Source organism: Terrapene carolina, unplaced genomic scaffold, assembly GCF_002925995.2.
Source record: "Terrapene carolina triunguis isolate 2854851 unplaced genomic scaffold, T_m_triunguis-2.0 Scaffold31651, whole genome shotgun sequence".
In the NCBI taxonomy this organism is placed as follows: domain Eukaryota; kingdom Metazoa; phylum Chordata; order Testudines; family Emydidae; genus Terrapene; species Terrapene triunguis.
In genome coordinates, this window is record NW_020696002.1 from 177,154 (window position 1) to 196,240 (window position 19,087).

The 19,087-nt window shown below is 47.7% G+C and overlaps 1 pseudogene; it reads right to left on the reverse strand.

Moving 5' to 3' along the window:
* Positions 1–14,055: 14,055 nt before the first annotated feature.
* LOC112120768 lies at positions 14,056–16,821 on the reverse strand (annotated as a pseudogene).
* Between the last annotated feature and the right edge of the window lie 2,266 nt (positions 16,822–19,087).

The window sequence follows — 19,087 nt, forward strand, 5'->3', positions numbered from 1 at the left end:
AAGATGGAGTCTGGGGGTTTCAGATAGGCCCAAAGCAAAAGAGTTTCATCGACACTTTGGCCTTCCGCTCTCCCGAGTTACCTGGTAGCTATGCCTAGTGGATCCCAACACTATCTTCCAACAGTGGTCAATGTCAGGTGTAATCACAACATTACTAATGAAGTAGGAAACTGCTTTTCATGATTCAAATACAATCCATGCCAACAGACAGAGCCGCTATGACCTCATCTAGTTCCACAAAGGCTTTATGAGAAGGTCGGCAGTGAGTGATTTACCTGGCAATCAAAAGTCTATTTAATAATCATATATTATTCTCATATATTCTCTGTATCCAAAAATTTGCACACTGCATAGTACTAATAGTAAGTCAGTGATAGCCGGCAAGAAGGGAATCTTTTCCAGATATGGAATTCCAGATGAAGTTTTTAGTGATAATCCGCTGCAATTTTCTGTGCATATTTTAGTCAATTTTCTTTAGACTGGGACTTTAATCACAAACCATCAAATCCAAATTACCCCCAATTGAATCAACCCATAGAAAGATCTGTACAGACAGTAAAGAACCTTATGAAAAAGATATTTGACTGTGGGAGTGATTTTCATAAAGCTTATTGATTTACAAAAGTACAGCTCTGGAAAATGGCTCTTCTCCACCTGAGCTGTTAATAGGAAGAAGGATCGGATCTAATTTGCCAATCACTGATAACTTGCTGAAATCTCATGACAATGAAATCATATGGAAGATGAAAGAAAATGAGAAGTGGAAGCAGAAATATTATTTTGAGAAAAGGCCCCATGTTCTCCCATCTCTTCACCCAGGTGATAGAGTGTGCCTGAGGAATCACATCTCTTATACTTGGGGCCAAATGTGTACCATTAGAGAACAGCTGCATCCAAGATCATATGTAGTCCAGAGAGACCATGTGGACACATTTCGGCGTAATCAAAGGGATTGAAGAGTAATCCCAGAATGTTCCAAAACACTGACAGTAGATGTGGACTCTGGTATTTACCAACCAAGTGATCACTTATCATCAGAGGACAGAGGAGAAACTGGCAAGCAAGAAGAGAACAACTCAGACTGTAATGAAAGGCTGATACTAGAAAGATCAGAAAGGGAGATTAAAGGTCCCGAAAGACTGCTAACCTGCCTGGAGAAGGGGTAATTGAGGAAAGTGAGTGATAAAGACTCACTCCAGCGTGATGTGCTGGTATCTTAACTCTAGCTAGCTGACAGGTTGTGTTTCTGGAAAAGAACTAGACGGGTGGAGAATTTAATGAATGTGTTATTAGTTGTTAGCTGTTTATATATGTGTATGTAAGAGCTAATGGGTTTTTTTAGGAGGAAAGATGTAGAGATATGTTTGTGCAAGGTTATAATTTAGAGAGGCTCTGTGACGGGATCCCCAGGGTACAACCTGGGACTGAGGGACTGCTGTGCCTCCTTAACTCACTAATCTGGATTGTCTCTCATAATGCCTTACTGGTAACAAGCAGGAAACCCCTCCAGGTGCTGTTACCACTCAGTACAACTGCATGTAGAATCCCACACCCAGCTGCCAGAGCCACTCATTAATCACACAGAGAAAGGCACCAACCAAATCTTCCCTTCTCCCAGCCTTGTACATCAGGAATATACTGTCTTGCACTGTTCAAGACCCTTTCTTGAGCAATGCAAGTTTATTAATAGGTTCACCACTTCATCAATAGAAAGTGGATATACACCAGCCTTTGTAACTGAGCAGATTTACCAAGCACTTCAGTCAAACTCACTGGTAAGGATAAACACTAGAGTAAGTTTATTGATTACAAAAAGATAAAAGATGAAGATAAAGTCTAAATTCTCAACCTTATTAGACTAGGCAATATCTGGAATAAGCATTTTTTCTCAGCCAACCGGATACTGCAGGTTGGGTACAGTCTTTCATATGCAGGCTCCCTCTGTTAGCTGGGGACCTGTCTCCTCAGCTCCAGCATTCTCGTTGCCTTCAGCGTAGGTGGAGAAAGAGACAGGACCAAACCATGCGGCCTCTGTCCTCTATTTTATATCCTCATTCCATGTGCTTGAAGAATTTAAGTCCAGGCATGTCTAGTGGGCATTGCTGAGTTCCCCTGGTGTGGCCTTGTACAAGTGAGTCCTTGAATTGTAACTCCCTTGCTGGACAATGGCTGTTGATGGTTGTTCGACACCCACCCGGCCATTGGTTACTTTCCTTGCTGTCGTCTCTGGGGATTTAATATCTGGGCTATTCCCCAATTCAAAACATATTTTAGTGACAACCATACAACACAATCTCATAACTTCATATGCACTAATGATATACATATTTAGATTGAACAATGGTTTTCAGCAGATCATAACCTTTCATATGATACCTTACATGGCATGCTTTATATGAAATATCACAATTGTGTACAAATGATGAATATGGGGGTTACACGGCACTACCCCGAGGTATAGAGTGCCACAGCTCCCTCATCGGGGACAGTATTATGAATATAGTAATTTTGAATCGTGTCTGGAAGCAGGGTGGGGAACAGTGCACAGCAGTTCATCACAGACATGCTCTAGTTTATTTTTTTAATAAAATGTTATTATTTTCTCATTCACTGGTTTGTTGTTTAATGAACCCCAAGATCATTATAGCAGTGCTTGGTGGGTGGGCTGGGTCCCCAGGGCTCTTTCCTTCCCTCCCCCCCATCACACAGACAGTCCCTGCTGGGTGGTGTTGGCAGGGCTCTCAGAGCAGTGGGCTGGCAGTAAACATCGCTTTGAGCCCGCTCTGGGCTGTTCCTCCTCTTGGAGCTCTAGCCCCTGGCTCTCTGCAGACTCAGGCAGGTGTTGTTGGGACTGTTTGTGACATTGCCCAGGTTACAATCTGGACTGATAAAGAGCTGGGTCCCCTCAATCCTCCAATCTAGGGTGCCTTTTACACTGCTTTGCTGTGAAAGCTACCACTCCTGCTCTGCTCACACCGAGCTTCCAGCATGTAAATTATTCCCAGCAAGGGCGACATGTAGGGGGAGAGGTCATGCAGGGCCACGTACACCCCCCAGATTTAACTGCTTGGCTTGTAATTACACAACTGAGCATGCTCAGTAACATCTGCTGATGCCGCTGCCCTCACTCTGCCCTTACTTGTGCTCACCACTGTTGGTAGGCACAGGTCATCTCTGATTCCCATTTACACTGCATGAGTTCTATGGACAGCCACTCATGAACTGTACTGCAGAACAACACCAGCAGATTTCCACCCTGTCCCTGACTTTCCCCCAGAAATGTGCATCTTGTCCTGCCCATCACCCTCCTAGACGATACAAATTCACATAAAGTCCCTGATTTATTAATAGAAAATTATATGTACAACTCTTGTTATCCCAAATGGAGTTTCCCCAAACACTTCAATCCAAACACACTGGTTTAGATAAAACAATAAAAAAATAGTAATTACAAAGAGATAGATTTAAGTGATTACAAGTAATGAGGCATAAAAGTCAGAATTGGTTACAAAGAAATAAAAGGTAAAACGCAACTAACACCTAACTTAATGAGCTAAATGAATTAAAAAGCAAATGTCTCTCTCATCACATACTTCAGCAGGCTCACTGGCTGGATTCCTTTCAGCAAGGATCCCTCCCCAAGTTCAGTGTTACTTTCTTTGTCCTTCCGGTATTGTTGATGCAGTCAGAAGAGAGAAAGGGAGGAGTATTTTGGAACATTTTGCCCTCTTTTCTTATAGTCCATTCTCTAGCACAACAATAATCTCCAGCTGAGCTTCTGGAGACAGAAAAGTTGTTTGGATGGGAACCTCAAGCTGTTTCTTTGTCAGGATGTAAATGGTAAGAAAGACTGCATGTTCTTGGCATCGTGGTGAGATGTTCTTTCTTGAGGCTTCATTTTTCAAAATGTATTGACTATAACAGGGTTCAAAAAAGAACTGGATAAATTCATGGAGGATAGGTCCATCAATGGCTATGATCCAGCATGGGTAGGGATGGTGTCCCTAGCCTCTGTTTGCCAGAAACTGGGAATGGGTGACAGGGGATGGATCACTTGATGATTACCAATTCTGTTCATTCCCTCTGAAACAGCTGACAATGGCTGCTCTTGGAAGACAGGATACTGGGCTAGATGGACCTTTGGTCTTACCCAGTATGGATGTTCTTATGTTCCTGCACACATCCTTTTTCCTACCCTGGGGGTGGGGTGAAGTGGGGAGAGGGGCAAGTGGCCATTTAACGAGGTGATGGTCTACTTGATCTTGTTGACACCTGGCTGAGGTGTTGCCTAACCTTTTGTCTCTTGGGAACTGGTTTGAGGCTGCTTCCCCAGACTTGGAACATGTCTTATACCGTAGAAGCTTATAATTTTAGATACAATATTTTACTGGGACAATAATGATCAGCAAATCTTGAGTTTTTAAATGATATCTCAGAAGTCATAGTTTGTACAAGATTTATCATGGTCTTATGAAAGGAATGCATATGGGGATAGAGACTGTCACATCGTTAAATCCAGAGCATGATTCTGAGCGTTTGTCCTCACACACGAAACTGGTAAACTTAAGTTTTCTTCTAAATGCAAGACAAGATCTGCTGGGGCCCTGAGCACAAGCCCATAGTGCCGAGGCTTTAACCCTGCCCAGGTCATGGACTATAGTACCTAGACTTTAACCCTGCCCTGGGCATAGGCTTAAACCTCAATCCTGTCACCGATCCTCCAGTCATTCATGTCATTCCCCCGCTCAGAAGGGAGATCTCTTTGGGGGAGGGTCCCCATCCTTATGCTCCCGTCACACACAGAGGAGTTAGATATAAGCATAAATCCTCTGGCTGGAAGGTTGCTGCTTAACACAGCTTTAATGCTTAGAATCTAGAATGATAACACACAACAATGCAAAATGGAGAGAGACAAAGCAGGCTGCTCCCTAAGGGTACGTCTTCACTACAGGGGGGGGTCGATTTAAGATACGCAAATTCAGCTACGCGAATAGCGTAGCTGAATTCGACATATCGCAGCCGACTTACCCCACTGTGAGGACGGCGGCAAAATCGACCTCCGCGGCTTCCCGTCGACGGCTCTTACTCCCGCCTTCGCTGATGGAGTAAGAGCGTCGATTCGGGGATCGATTGTCGCATCCTGACGGGATGCGATAAATCGATCCCCGAGAGGTCGATTTCTACCCGGCGATTCAGGCGGGTAGTGTAGACCTAGCCTAAGGCAGAGAGGCCAAGGTCACCCCACCTTGCTGTAGGCTGGTCTGTGTACAACTGCTTGCTGCTGGACCCAGATCACACACTTCCCTACAGAGTCCCCTGCCTGCCTGCAGGACCAGGAAAACCCTCATTTACAGTGACAACTTACAATTCTAATACAGTTTTCAATGCACCATGCACATGGTGGACCATTTTGGAGGGAGCTGGAACTGAAACAGAAATAGATTCACATATTTTAAGGTCAGAAGAGCCCATTGTGTCCATCCAGTCTGACACTGTGTATACAGATTGGAGAACTGGGGGCAGGATGATGCCTGAGACTCTGTGCAGAGCTGAGACGGTGCCTCCTGGCCCTCTCACTGTGTATCTTGCTGTAATGTCTACTGATATGATGGTCTCCAATTGATGTCAGGGGAGAGGGAGCAGGTATCTGACAGCGCCCCCTGGTGTCTGTCATAGCCATTGCCAGCCCCATCCCTGTCACTTGGCAGCATCATTTACAGAGGTGGATGACTTCTGGCCAAGCTGACCCTGGAGAAAGGTGCCCAGATGTCACCCACTGGCCAGGGTGTGAGATGGGTCCCTTCTGAGCCTGATCCACAGAGCACGTGAGTCTGTCACAGCCCCAGCTGCACAGCCTGGATCTTTAGCTCATGCTGTAGAGCTTCATGCCATTAGCTGTGGAGAGCCCCAGGTCACTCATCTGCTGTGTTGTCCAAGGTGGCGGCAGGCACAGAGCCAGGCCCCTTCTGCAGGGGGGACAGCAATGTGGGTACCATTGGGGTTACCTCGGAAGTGGCCCTGCTCTGCTGCAGGGTTCACCTGCATTGGAATCAGGGGGAAGTTGCACCAATGGATGATCAGAGAACGGGGGAGGAAATGGGGATGGATACACAGCACTTCCCGCTGGTGGAAATTCCTAGTGCCAGGCCTGGGCAGGCGGCAGAGCAGCCTGGAAGGAGTGAAATCCTCTCTTGTCCCTGGGGAGATGCTCTGTCTGGGAGCAGAGTGGGTCAGGTCAGACGATGGATGGGGCATGTTCCCTGCACTGCCAGCCCCTCACACAGTCTGGGGAGTGTTAACCATCCCTGCTCTCTTCTTACAGGTCCCTGCCCGGGGTGTCCCCATGGCGACGTGGTGGCGGCTCTGTGTCTGCAGCCTGGGAATCCTCCTCCTGGCACTGTGTTCTCTCTCTGGTAACAACATTTGAATCCCAATTATTTCCCTCCCTGTCCCCCATGTACGCTGCCCCCTGCAGGGCTGGGGTAGGGGCATCTGAGACCCCAATGACCCTTCCCCCATCCCTAGACATCCTCAGTCCTGCAGAGTAAAAGGGTCCAGGCCCAGGAGGCTGTGGGGAGGGGATGACATTAGGGTGATCAGGGCATGTGCTAGCTCTGGGTGGCAGGATTGTCAGATCTTACAGCAAGTCACCCAGCTCCTTCTGCCCTTGAGAGAGGCTCCCAGAGCCCACAACACTGATCCCTTCCTGTCCTGCCATGGGACCCAAAGACTGCTAGACCTGCCTCACTGGGAACCTGGATTCTCATGGCCTGCAAGGTTGAAATCTTCACAGCTGCCTGAGGGATTGGGGTGCCCAGTTCCCACTAGGATAAATGGGAGCTGCTTGTTGCCAAATCCAAGTCTTCAACCACCATGAGTCAGGCCTCAAAAATCAGGAGATTGGCTAAAAAAGTCACTAGATTTTAAAACCAAACCAAACCAAAATCACCTTTCAGGGTGTTCTTGTTTCCTTTGTTTTTTGAGGCTTTGGTCACACTCAGGTCACATTTTCAAGCTTTTCTCTGCAACCACTAGAGCTAGATACTGACTTTTTTCTTTTTAAATGAAGCCAACATTCTCACAGGATCACGTGCCTCCAGGAGCTGGGACTTTATGAATAACACACAGTAGCCCAAGAGCTGGCTACATTGGTATCAAAATCTCCTTTGTGACTTCGAAAATCCCTCCCCACCTGTAGACACACAGTGAGTGTCAGATGCTGCAGCTCAGCAGTAATTGCTCTACATGCCCCATGGTGGGATGGACGAGCCTGGAGACCCTTCAGACACAGCTTTTCCGCAGACATACATCACCTTCAGATGCTTAATTTCCTGCAGACACCGATCACCAGAACAGTGAATCCTCATCTGAGCCAGTTTCTGTTTTAGGTATTGAATCCATGGAAGGGACGTGTATTGGTCCAAAGATCCATTGAAGACTCGATACCCTCAGGCCAGGCAGAAGGCCTCTGAGGTGGCCTCTCAGCAGCCATTGTGTGTCTACATGGATCTGAAACTAATTTATCAAAGAATTGTTTGCAGTGGAAAGAACTTGTAACTGGGTGCCAAGGGGCTGTGCATTGGAGGACCAGCTTGTGTCAACTGTAGTATCGCTGCACTGCCCTGCATCCACACTGAGAGAAACTCAATTGAACTACACATAACTCAGCCTCAGGAACCTTCTGCTACGAGCAATGCACAACTGAGGGAATTTTGTTTAGCTCAGTAATGCCCTCTCTTTCCTGTCACTCACTGCGTGTCTGTACCATCTGGCCCCTGTCTCAGTGATGCTTTGGAGGGGCAGGTATGCCCCGTCACACATTATTGGTGGCGTTATGGCCTTGCGGCTAAGTCCAATGGACCGCGCCTCCTCTCAGGGCAGTATAGCCTAATGGTGAGGGTTGGGGGCAGGGGTGTCCTTAGGTTCAGGACCATCTGTCCTAGTGGCCGGAGTCAATAGAACCACCCTTCAGCACAGGACAGTACGACCTAATGGCTAAAGTCAATGGGACAGCCTCAATAGGACTACCCTCCTGTGCAGGTCAGCATGGCCTAGCAGCCAGAATCACAAGGGCTGGCCTTCAGTGCAGTGCAGCATGGCCTAGGGGACGAAATAAATAGGAATTCCATTCTGAGTGGGGCAGTGTGTCCTTGTGGCCAGGCAGGGGATGGGCTGCCACCCAGGCATGGATTGGAGACTGGGGTAGGGGGACCCGGACCCCCCTATTCGACCAGGTCCCAGCTCAGGGCCCTGTCAGTGATGAGTGTATCTGTCACTGAGTCAGCGGGTATCCCTCCGAAACATGCTGACTCTGTTCCCGGTTCCACAACTGGATCAATGTCTGGTTCTCCTGCTTCTTAGCAGGCCTAAATAGACCTGCAGTGCACAGCCCTTGTCCCCTCCCTTATAACCTATGGTCATGTTCCATTTTGGGGGGTCGTGAGTCTGAGGTCGTTGTCCCACCTCTTTTGTATCCCATGGGAGGGGGAAGGAGTGAAGTTGTGTACTGGCCAAGGACAGGCTTTTCTTTGGCTTTTAGTGTTTTTTGTGTCTCCCCTCCCATCCCCCATTGCTCCTCCTACCTGGTTGCTTGACCTTGGCTTGAGAGAGAAGCCAAGCAGCCCCCCAGTATATGTTCATATATTACACTCCCACCATACCCAGTAACACTGTAGCTGTGCTCCATTTCTTATCTCTTTCTCATTGTACTAACAAACCCATCTGGCTGGGCAGAAGCAACACACAGTGTCTTTGTCCTTTGTCCTCATGCATTAGAATAAGATATAAGAACATATAGATATGAGAGTATCAAAAATCAAATGGACAAAGACACAGAATTCTATCTCAGGCAAAAATGCAGGCCTGTATCCTACATTGTCACTAATGCTCCTAACAGAGGTGCTAGAGGTTGTCTTCCAAACTGGTGCTGTAGATTACAATATCAGCAATGTTCCACCATTCACTTCATGATTACTCCACGACCCCCAGGGCCAGCATTATCTCTAGATTTTTCTGGACAGCTCCCCACATTTTCTTAGGGAGTGGCTGGTGGTTGCCGCATATCTTCTGACCTGGGATAGTGGCAATGTGGTGGCTCATTGCATTTGTCAATCCCAGGTGGGCCGACAAGCCATCTGGGAAGGCCTTCACTAGATGTCACAACTGTTCCTGCTGCTCGGGGCTGAGCTCATGGCCTGTTGTCACAGGCCTCAAATCAAGAGGTCATAGAATCATAGAATATAAGGGTTGGAAGAGATCTCAGGAGGTCATCTATCCACCCCCCTGCTCAAAGCAGGACCAATCCCCAACTAAATCATCCCAGCCAGGGCTTTGTCAAGCCGGGCCTTAGAAACCTCGAAGGATGGAGATTCCACCACCTCCCTAGGTAACCCATTCCAGTGCTTCACCACCCTCCTGGTAAAATGGTTTTTCCTAATATCCAACCTAAACCTCCCACACTGAAACTTGAGACCATTGCTTCTTGTTCTGTCATCTGCCATCACTGAGAATAGCCTAGCTCCATCCTCTTTGGAACCCCCCTTCAGGTAGTTGAAGGCTTCTATCAAATCCTCCCTCAATCTTATTTGCTGCAGACTAAATAACCCCAGTTCCCTCAGCCTCTCCTTGTAAATCATGTGTCCCAGCCCCCTGATCATTTCTGTTGCCCTCTGCTGGACTCTCTCCAATTTGTCCACATCCTTTCTGTAGTGGGGGCCCAAAACTGGATGCAATACTCCAGATGTGGCCTCACCAGTGCCGAATAGAGGGGAATAATCACTTGCCTTGATCTGCTGGCAATGCCCCTACTAATGCAGGCCAATATGCCGTTAGCCTTCTTGGCAACAAGGGCACACTGATGACTCATATCCAGCTTCTTGTCCACTGTAATCCCCAGGTCCTTTTCTGCAGAACTGCTGCCTAGCCAGTTTGTCCCCAGCCTATAGCAGTTCATGGGATTCTTCCGTCCTAAGTGCAGGACTCTGCACTTGTCCTTGTTGGACCTCATCAGATTTCTTTTGGCCCAATCCTCCAATTTGTCTAGGTCACTCTGGACCCTATCCCTACCCTCCAGCATATCTACCTCTCCCCCCAGATTACTGTCATCTGCAAACTTGCTGAGGGTGCAATCCATCCCATCATCCAGATCATTAATGAAGATGTTGAACAAAATCAGCCCCAGGACCAACCTCTGGGGCACTCCACTTGATACCAGGTGCCAACTAGATATCGAGTCATTGATCACTACCCATTGAGCCCAATGATCTACCCAGCTTTCTATCCACCTTATAGTCCATTCATCCAATCCATACTTTTTTTAACTTGCTGGCAAGAATACTGTGGGAGACTGTATCAAAAGCTTTCCTAAGGTCAAGATATATCACGTCTACTGCTTTCCCCATATCCACAGTGCCAGTTATCTCATCTTAGAAGGCAATCAAGTTTGACAGGCATGACTTGCTCTTGGTGAATCCATGTTGACTGTTCCTGATCACCTTCTTCTCCTCCAAGTGGTTCAAAATAGATTCCTTGAGGACCTGCTCCATGATTTTTCCAGGGACTGAGGTGAGGCTGACCAGTCTGTAGTTCCCCGGATTCTCCTTCTTCCCTTTTTAAAAGATGGGCACTATATTTGCCTTTTTCCAATCGTCTGGGACCTCCCCTGATCACCACGAGTTTTCAAAGATAATGACCAATGGCTCTGCAATCACATCAGCCAACTCCCTCACCACCTTCGGATGCATTAGATCTGGACCCATGGACTTGTATATGTTCATTTTTTCTAAATAGTCCTTAATATGTTCTTTCCCTGCTGAGGGCTGCTCACCTCCTCCCCATACTGTGCTGCCTAGGACAGCAGTCTGGGAGCTTACCTTGTCTGTGAAGATAGAGGCAAAAAAACCATTGTGTACTTCAGCTTTTTCCACATCATCTGTCCCTAGGTTGCCTTCCCCACTCAGTAAGGGTTCCACACTTTCCCTGACCTTCTTCTTGTTGCTGACATACCTGTAGAAACCCTTCTTGTTACCCTTCACATCCCTTGCTAGCTACAGCTTCAATTGTGCTTTGGTCTTCCTGATTAAACTCCTGCATGCTCAAGCAATATTTTTATACTCCTCCCTAGTCATCTGTCCAAGTTTCCACTTCTTGTAAGTTTCCTTTTTGTGTTTAAGCTCAACAAAGATTTCTCTGATAAGCCAAAGTGGTTACTTGCCATATTTACTATTCTTTCTGCACATTGGGCCTCAACTAGAGACCTCAGTTCCGTTTCCGAGGGGTAAGGGGTGATCAGTAAGCCTTCCCTGGCCTTCCAGGCTTTCAGGATGTTTACATGGTACGTATGTACCTCTTTTCGCTGTCCGGGTAACCAGATCTCATAATCTACTGGCCCTACCTACCACATCACCTCAAAGGGACCTTGCCTGGTTTGGGTTCAGCGAAGGGTAACAAGAGTCAGACCTGGTCTCCAGGTTCAAAGTTCAAAGTCCAGGTTCAAAGTACCTCTGTTGTACTGTTGCTCTTGTGAATGTTGTGCCGGTAGAAGGTTCTCTTGGGTGAAGGTCCCCAGAGTTTGGAGCTGTTTTCACTGTTGTAATACATAGTGGGCTGACCCCATGACCAGGGTTTCTTGTTCCTCCCAGTTCTCCCTCAGGAGGTCGAGGACTGGGCTGCTTAATGTAGAGGAGCTCAAAGTTGAAGAAGCCTGTGGATGCTTGGGGGACTTCCTGCACTGCGAACAACAGGGATGGTGATAATGTGTCCCAGTGCCATGGGTTGTCCTCCACAAATTTGTGTAGCATCACCTTCTGGGTTCCGTTGAACTTCTCCACCAGCCCATCCATCTGGGGGTGGTACATCGAAGTCTTGAGGGACCTAATGTTCAATAGGCAGCATAATTCAGCCATTAACCATGATGCCACATTGGTGCCCTGGTCTGTCAGTATTTCCTGTGTTATTCCCATCCTGCCAAAGATCTTCATGAGTTCTGTGGGGACTGTTGGGTGCCCTGGTAAGAGGACAGCCTTGGGATACCAAGTCACGTAGTCGACAACCACAAGGGTGTAATGATATCCTGCGCCACTTTTTTCCAGCGGTCACACTAGGTCCATGCCAATGTGTTGAAAGGGTACCCTGACCATGGGGAGCGGGATTGCAGTACTTTTGGTATCCCCTTTGCCTAGATCATTAACACACAGAGCAGGAGGTGCATTAGTCCTTTACCTCATGATGTATGCCTGGCCAAAAGAATCTTCACACCACTCACTGAAGGGTCTTCTACCTTCTCAGGTGCCCTGCCCAGGGCACTGAGTGGTCTAGGTGAAAGAAGTCCCACCACAACCTCCATGGAACTAGCAACGGCCTGAAGTCTTCCTGGGTCTGTGGGTCTTTAACCACTTGGTAGAGGCAGATATTCCGGATCTCGAATCAGGGTCCATGTGGCAGCCAAGGGGCCTCATCTCCCTCCTGATTTGGGGTCATTGCCTGCTCTTAGGCCCAGTTTAGGGTCAGGTCCATCCTCTGCTCCTGGAGGAAATTCCTGTCACATTCCAGCTCTGCCTGGGCTTCCTGCAAGGGTGTCCCTATAGTGAGTTGCCGGTAGTCTGGCACCTTGGGCAGTTTAGAGGGCCCTTTCCCCTGATCAGGGTTTGGCTGGTGCCCTAGGAACCCCCTCTTCACTGGCCCTCCCTTCCTCCCATTTGGGGATTGGCTGCCACATTCCTGTATGATTTTGCAGAACCATGGCCAGTCGCATCCTAGGATCATGGGGTACGACAACTTGGGGGCTGGAGCCCAGGCTGACCTGGCAGACCTCTTCATGTCTGGCGGTCTCCAGCCATACCCAGGAAGTCAGGTATGGCTATACATCCCCATGGATTCACTCCAGGTGGATCTCTGTTCCCACTGGTTTGGGGTTTTCGATCAGGCCAGCTCAGATAAGGGTCTGGCTACACCCTAGTTGACTAGGATTGTCACAGAAGTTCCATTCACCGTACGGGGACTCTGAATTTCTGCAGGCCCCTCTTGCAGGCCAGGAACCCACCACCCACACCTGGCCGTAGTTACAATCCATGCATGGGCATGCCCATTGGATGCATCCCTCTTGCCCACACTTGTAACAGTGGTCTTGGCCCCCTCCGGCCGGTGGGTCTGCTTTTGTTGGAGTGGGTCCTCTCAGTGAGTCTTCTTCCCTCCAGGTCGGGGACTGGGTGGCCAGCCGCCTCTGGTTGGGATTTGGGATGAAGGCCAGTGATCTGGGCAGGTGTAGCAGACCTCCTGCATCAGCTTGGCAGGGTCCCCGTTTGGTCTGTCTCTCTTAGGTGCCGGAACTTTCCAGTTTATGGGGTCACAGCTCTGACCCTTCGGCAGCCAAGTAATCCTCCATCAACTCCAGGGCCTCAGCAAGTGACACCGGCCGGAGTTGCTATACCCATCTCTCCCCCGCCTCTTCCGGGGAGGATTTGGGTGAAATGTTCTAGTGCAGGGGTTCTCACAACAAATTTTTTGGTGGCCTCACAGTGTGGCCACCAACTCTTGCTGGTAGCTGCACTGACACTTTTTCCTAAAATTATTTATTTTTTCCTAAAGTTAATAAAGTAATACTATATGCACAGATATACATCCAAACCATTGTAATTTATTTATGTAGGGTTTGGTTTGGTTTTTTTTTTTTTGCAGACTCAGTAATAAAAATAATACACAGTTTTCTCTATTCTTTACTGGACCTAACAGAATAGAAACACAAATAAGGTTCTTTGCGTGTTCTTGTTGTTTTTGTTGTTTCTTTTGCTTTTTCAGTAAAATGTGGTTGTCTGTACAACAATTCTGAAGTAAATTTAAAAATGCTTTGACATAATAAAAGTCCAAATAATAATGAAAAAACATATCTGCAAATATGTCCAAACTTTTTCTTTCAGAAACAGACAGAAAAATCAGTCTAATCCAGTAATAATGATAATAGTAATAACAAAGATAATCCTATTATATTGTACTTTAGTAATACAGTGTGATAATGAAATTAAAGTTCTGGGTTTTAACACATCCACTATGTGCATCAGACTACTTGCAAAAGTTCAGGAGCTCTTTGAATGGAAAGTCTGCAGGATCTTGGGTCTCCTGTGAAATTAGAAGGGAAGCTTCCAAGTTAGCATCAGTGAGGCAGTTTCAGTACTTGTTCTTCAGACAATGCAGTGCAATGAATGCCCTCTCACACAGCACATTGCACATTTTCAGCATGAGGAACTTGAGATTGCTTAAATCAAAAGAGTCAAAGGAAGCTAATCAGTCTCGCAAGGCAGTTAGTTTGTGACTGACCCATTCAACAATTCTGGTTCAGATTTTTTGGCTGCAAACAAAGGTGTATTGACGGAAAAAGTTTCCCTCACTGAAACAATTTTCAAGACCCTCCAAGAGAATACTCAGGTATTCGGTTACAGCTAAGCCAGCTTTTTGCTGCACAGTCTTATCCTGACAGCTGAGAAACTGACTAAGCTCATAAAAAAATGAAAAGTCCCATTCCTTTTGTAGGTGCTGGATGATTGTCATTCTAAATGTATTAATCATTTCAGTGCTATCAAATATTGTTAGCTGAGCTTGCTTAAGCTCCAGGTTCAAGGAAGCAAGCTTTGGTAAAAACTCTTTCAAAAAGAGCAGGCAACCATGTACTTCTGGATCTTGTAGTTTTTGTGACAGTGCTAGTGAAACTTTATTCAAAACCTCAACGAACTGTTCCCGGAGCTCAGACAGCCTCTGTACACTGTCATTAAAACTAAACCCAGACGGGGTTGTAATTCAGCAGCACCTTGTGTGTCTCATAGTCCATTTCACACAGCGTTGCGAATCTCCCTTTATTGACACAGCTGGTGTTGACAGCATTGATGCATTTTTTTCACTATGGATTAAACCTTATTCATACTTTTCATTGAAGCTTTGGTGGCAAGTACCTCTTGGTGGGCAGAACAGTGAAACAAAAAAAGTTTCTGAGTGCACATTTCTTGGAAGCAGTTCAGCACCCCTACTCATGCACTTTGCATAGCTGTTGCCCCATCAGCTGTCAAAACTCAGAGATTGTCAAAGCTAACACAGCACTCCTGCATTCTCGCCTGAACACATTCAAAAATGTGTTTGCCAGTAGGCCTATCTCTGAGGCTCACCTGACATAAAGCACCTTCAGAAAAACAATGACAATCACAGTCTAAAAAGTGAACCCATACAATTACCTTGGATTCCTCATGACATCAAGGCTCTCATCCATGCACAGACTGTAGAAAGGGCTTGATGCAATTTTTCCAGGTATTTCGTTTTGTAGAAAATTCGCCAGCTATCTTGTGCTCCTCTGTAAAGTGTCATTGCTCAGTGGTATCTTTCTGAAAAGGTTACTTGCTGGTTCTACGGCCAGAAAAATTTTCTTCAGGATTTTTCCATCGCTGAGTGTCCTTGCTTTCCCCAAAAGTAGTGCAACTTTAAAAGTAGCCGCTCAAATCTCATCTGCTTTATTAAAAAAATCTTCTGTTGTCTTTTGAACTCAGTGTTTGCATCATGTAACAGCTTGCACCTCTGAAACTCATAATGGTAATTCTGTTCAAGTACCCCTTCATGAGTGCTACAGTGACGTTGCATTGCATACATTTTGATTTGATGAATTTCTCTCTTACAAACAACGCACACTGCAACTTGCTCGGAAACTGAATCAGATGACTTCAGAAAAACAAGAAACTGCCTTTCCCACTGGTCTTGCAATGTTCGTTTTTCTTCCTTCCATGTTCTGCTTTTCTTAACAAGAGGTGGCTCCTGTTGGACCATCTCTGTATCACATTCAGGGGCACTTTCTTGCACTGATTTTTTGTAAAACTTTCTGATATCCATTTGTGTCTTTAACTCTTTTGCCTTCTGCCACAAACAATCTCAGACAACTCAAATACTACGCAGTGATCTTGCGGATGATGACATTGACCAATACCTGCTTACAGAGCTACAGTAGTGGGAGATGTAAACACAGTGTGAATATGTTTTGTGATTTGAAAGGAAACCACATCTACTTAATTCAGCTCTGCCTGCACTGTAGTAATACTTAGAAGGGAATGAGAGTGCATTATGGTGTATGGTGTTTACAAGGCAACTTTAAAATTGTACATCTCAGTGATTGTTGGGGTGCTCTGGTGCATAGGAGTATTTGACTTCTATATTTTGGATTTAACCAGGGCCTTAAGGGTGGACGATGTGGGCAACCGCCCACAGTGGGAGGAGCGCCATGATCAAGAGGCAAGGAGCGGGGCAGGCCTGGGGTGTGAGGCTGCAGAAAGGACCTTGGGACAATGAGGGGGAGGCAGCAGTGCCCATGGGTGATGGGGCAGTTAGTGGGGAGCCTGGGGAAGCAAAGGGAACTAGGGTCAATGGGGGCAGTGCCTAATTTGTAATGAAAGAGGTGTCAGGGCTCAAGCTGGGCAGCCGGAGAGTGGTGGTTGATGGCAGGCACCCGGCTCTGAAGGCAGGGTGGCATTGGGGTGCTAAGTGTGCTGTGAAAAGTGCAGGGCAGCATGGCCTAGGGGCCGAAGTCAATAGGACTACCCTTCTGAGTAGGGCAGGATGGCCTAGCAGCCAGGCAGGGGTTAGGCTGCCACCCAGGGGTGGATTTGCAGCTGGGGTAGGAGGACCCGGGCCCCTACTCCACCAGGTCCTAGTCAGGGCCCTAGCAGCAGGAAGTGTATCGTCCACTGAATCAGTGGGACTCTGAAACATGCTGACTCTGTTCCTAGCTCCAGAACCAGATCAATGTCTGGTTCCCCTGAGCTACTTCCTATCTTGTCTTCTTGCTCTGTAATCCATGGGTCCTCTGGGGTAGTCGTCAGGTGAAGTTCCCAATGACTTCTTCCTCTCATGGACATCTACGAACAGCCAGGTATTAGGCTGGGTCTCGGTGGCCTGGCCTCTGTTCTCTGGGGCTCCGACAGCTCCTGGGCGTGACCTTGCAACACACATTCTCTCTCCTCCTCAGTCATGGCAGACTGAGCTGTGCTGTTCCCTTTTATAGTGTGGTTCAAGCATGCCCAGCAGGGGTAGCGGTGTGTGGCTTCCTCAGCCCACAGTATGGGATTAACCTCTTCCTGCCCATTGCAGGGCAGGTATATCCCATGACAAATGCCCTCTCCTCTTTGCTCACACTGACTCTGCTTCTGGGTTTGTCTGTTTCAGAGAAGTTCTCCCTGGATGGCTCCCCAAGCCCCGTGGTGGGGGTAGTTGGCCAGGATGTGGTGTTACCCTGCCAGCTCTTGCCCCCGGCTCGGCTGCCCAGCATGGACGTGCTGTGGAGGAAAATTGAATCGAGATTTATCCCGGTTCATGAGTACTCAGATGAGGGTTCCCGGGACCTACCAGGGGAGAGTTACCAGAACCGGACAGAGCTGTTCCTGCAGGAGTTCAGCCATGGGAACATCTCACTGAAGCTGAAACGACTCCAAGAGGCAGACGCTGGGACTTATCATTGCTTTGTGAAAAACCCAGAATGGAGCCAGGAAGCCACCACTGAGCTCAGGATTGCAGGTGAGATGTAGCACTAGGAAGCCCTGTGCCTGGGAAGCCAGAGCCTCCTGTACTCCTGGGGGCACCACAACACTGAGCCCAGCATGGCATTAGGGTCCTGTGCTGCCGGAACTGTTGTGCAGGCCTCAGTAGGGGGCGCTTTCCTCTCACACTCAGTGCTGACCCCACTGGGGTGTTAGAAGAGTCAGTGCTGCGTTAAATGACCTCTTTTCAATGAGATGTAAAGCTACAGTCCTTAGCTGTCATGCTCATGACAGTGCTGTTTGAGGGAGTGGGACCTTTAACCCCAAGTTCTGCCCAAATCCCAGCTCAGGTGATAATTATGTTCGGCCTCCCTGAAACTCCCCCTGCAGTTTCCAAGGGCTGGGATCTTGTTTTTTATTCCCTTGGCACCGACCCTGTGTTCAGTGCTGCACAAGGGCAGTGGAAGGGACGGTCTCTGCCCATTTAGCTCACTGAGTAATGTAGCCCCAGACAATTCAGTTCAGAAACATCAAGGGGCCCTCCTGTGATAATGCAGAGCATTGAGGTTGTTTTAAATCATCTCCCATCTTCGATGGCTCCTAGTCCAAAGGCTTTGCAAGAGAAGTGTGCTTTTAGAGAGAGATTTAAATGAGGGGAGGGTAGTTGTGTGTAGCACAGGGACAGGGAAATCCAAGCATGGGTAGTGGTATGGTCTGGGGCACTGTTACCAGTGCAGGAGAATGACTCCAGAGGGGACAGTATTTAGGAGGGTGGCACAGGAGGAGTGGGAGCAGTGATGTAGGCAGGGACACCAAACCTCACCTTCTGCTCTGTGCTAAAGATCTTGACAGATGTTTGATTTCACCCCAGAAGTGGCTGCATTTCAGTAGCAAGTGCAGTGATCTCTGTGTAGCAGTTTCACTCTGCACATTCCTCTGTGAGCCTGCAGTGCATAGTGCTCTATGGAAATGCAAGATTATATTATTTAATTTCCCCAGTCGTCAGGATGAGGGATCCCAGGGAGTCGTCGCACATACAGGAATGGAGTTTTCCAGTCACAGCCCCCTATATCCAGCTGTAGTTGGGGAATCACATGGTGCTACCAAAGACACAATTTCCTGATACACACACTCTCTGTCTCTCCCTGTAGCTGTGGCTCCAGTGTTCATTGAGGTGCTGGGCCCCCGGGGCCAGGGGATTGGGCTGGCCTGTAGATCCACAGGCTGGTTCCCCAAACCCGAACTCCAGTGGGTTGGCGAGAATTGGCAGAACCTTGCGATGGAGATTGTGACCAACGTGACTCAGGACAGGAAGAACCTGTATAGTGTTGTGAGTCACGTCACTGTCACGGAAAGAGAAAACAATGGAGACATCAGCTGCATAGTGCGGAATGGCCTGCTGGAGACTGAACGACAATCAGCCATTCACCTCTCAGGTGAGTCCCTCCATCCAGAAGGGGTCACTACGTGAGCGGAGGGCAGCTGGGTCACTTGGGAGTTTCACTCAGCTAGGACCTGTTTCTGGTACTGAGACAAGAAATATCCTTTTTACATGATTTGTGGGGCCATTAGTGATGGAGGTTTCTGTG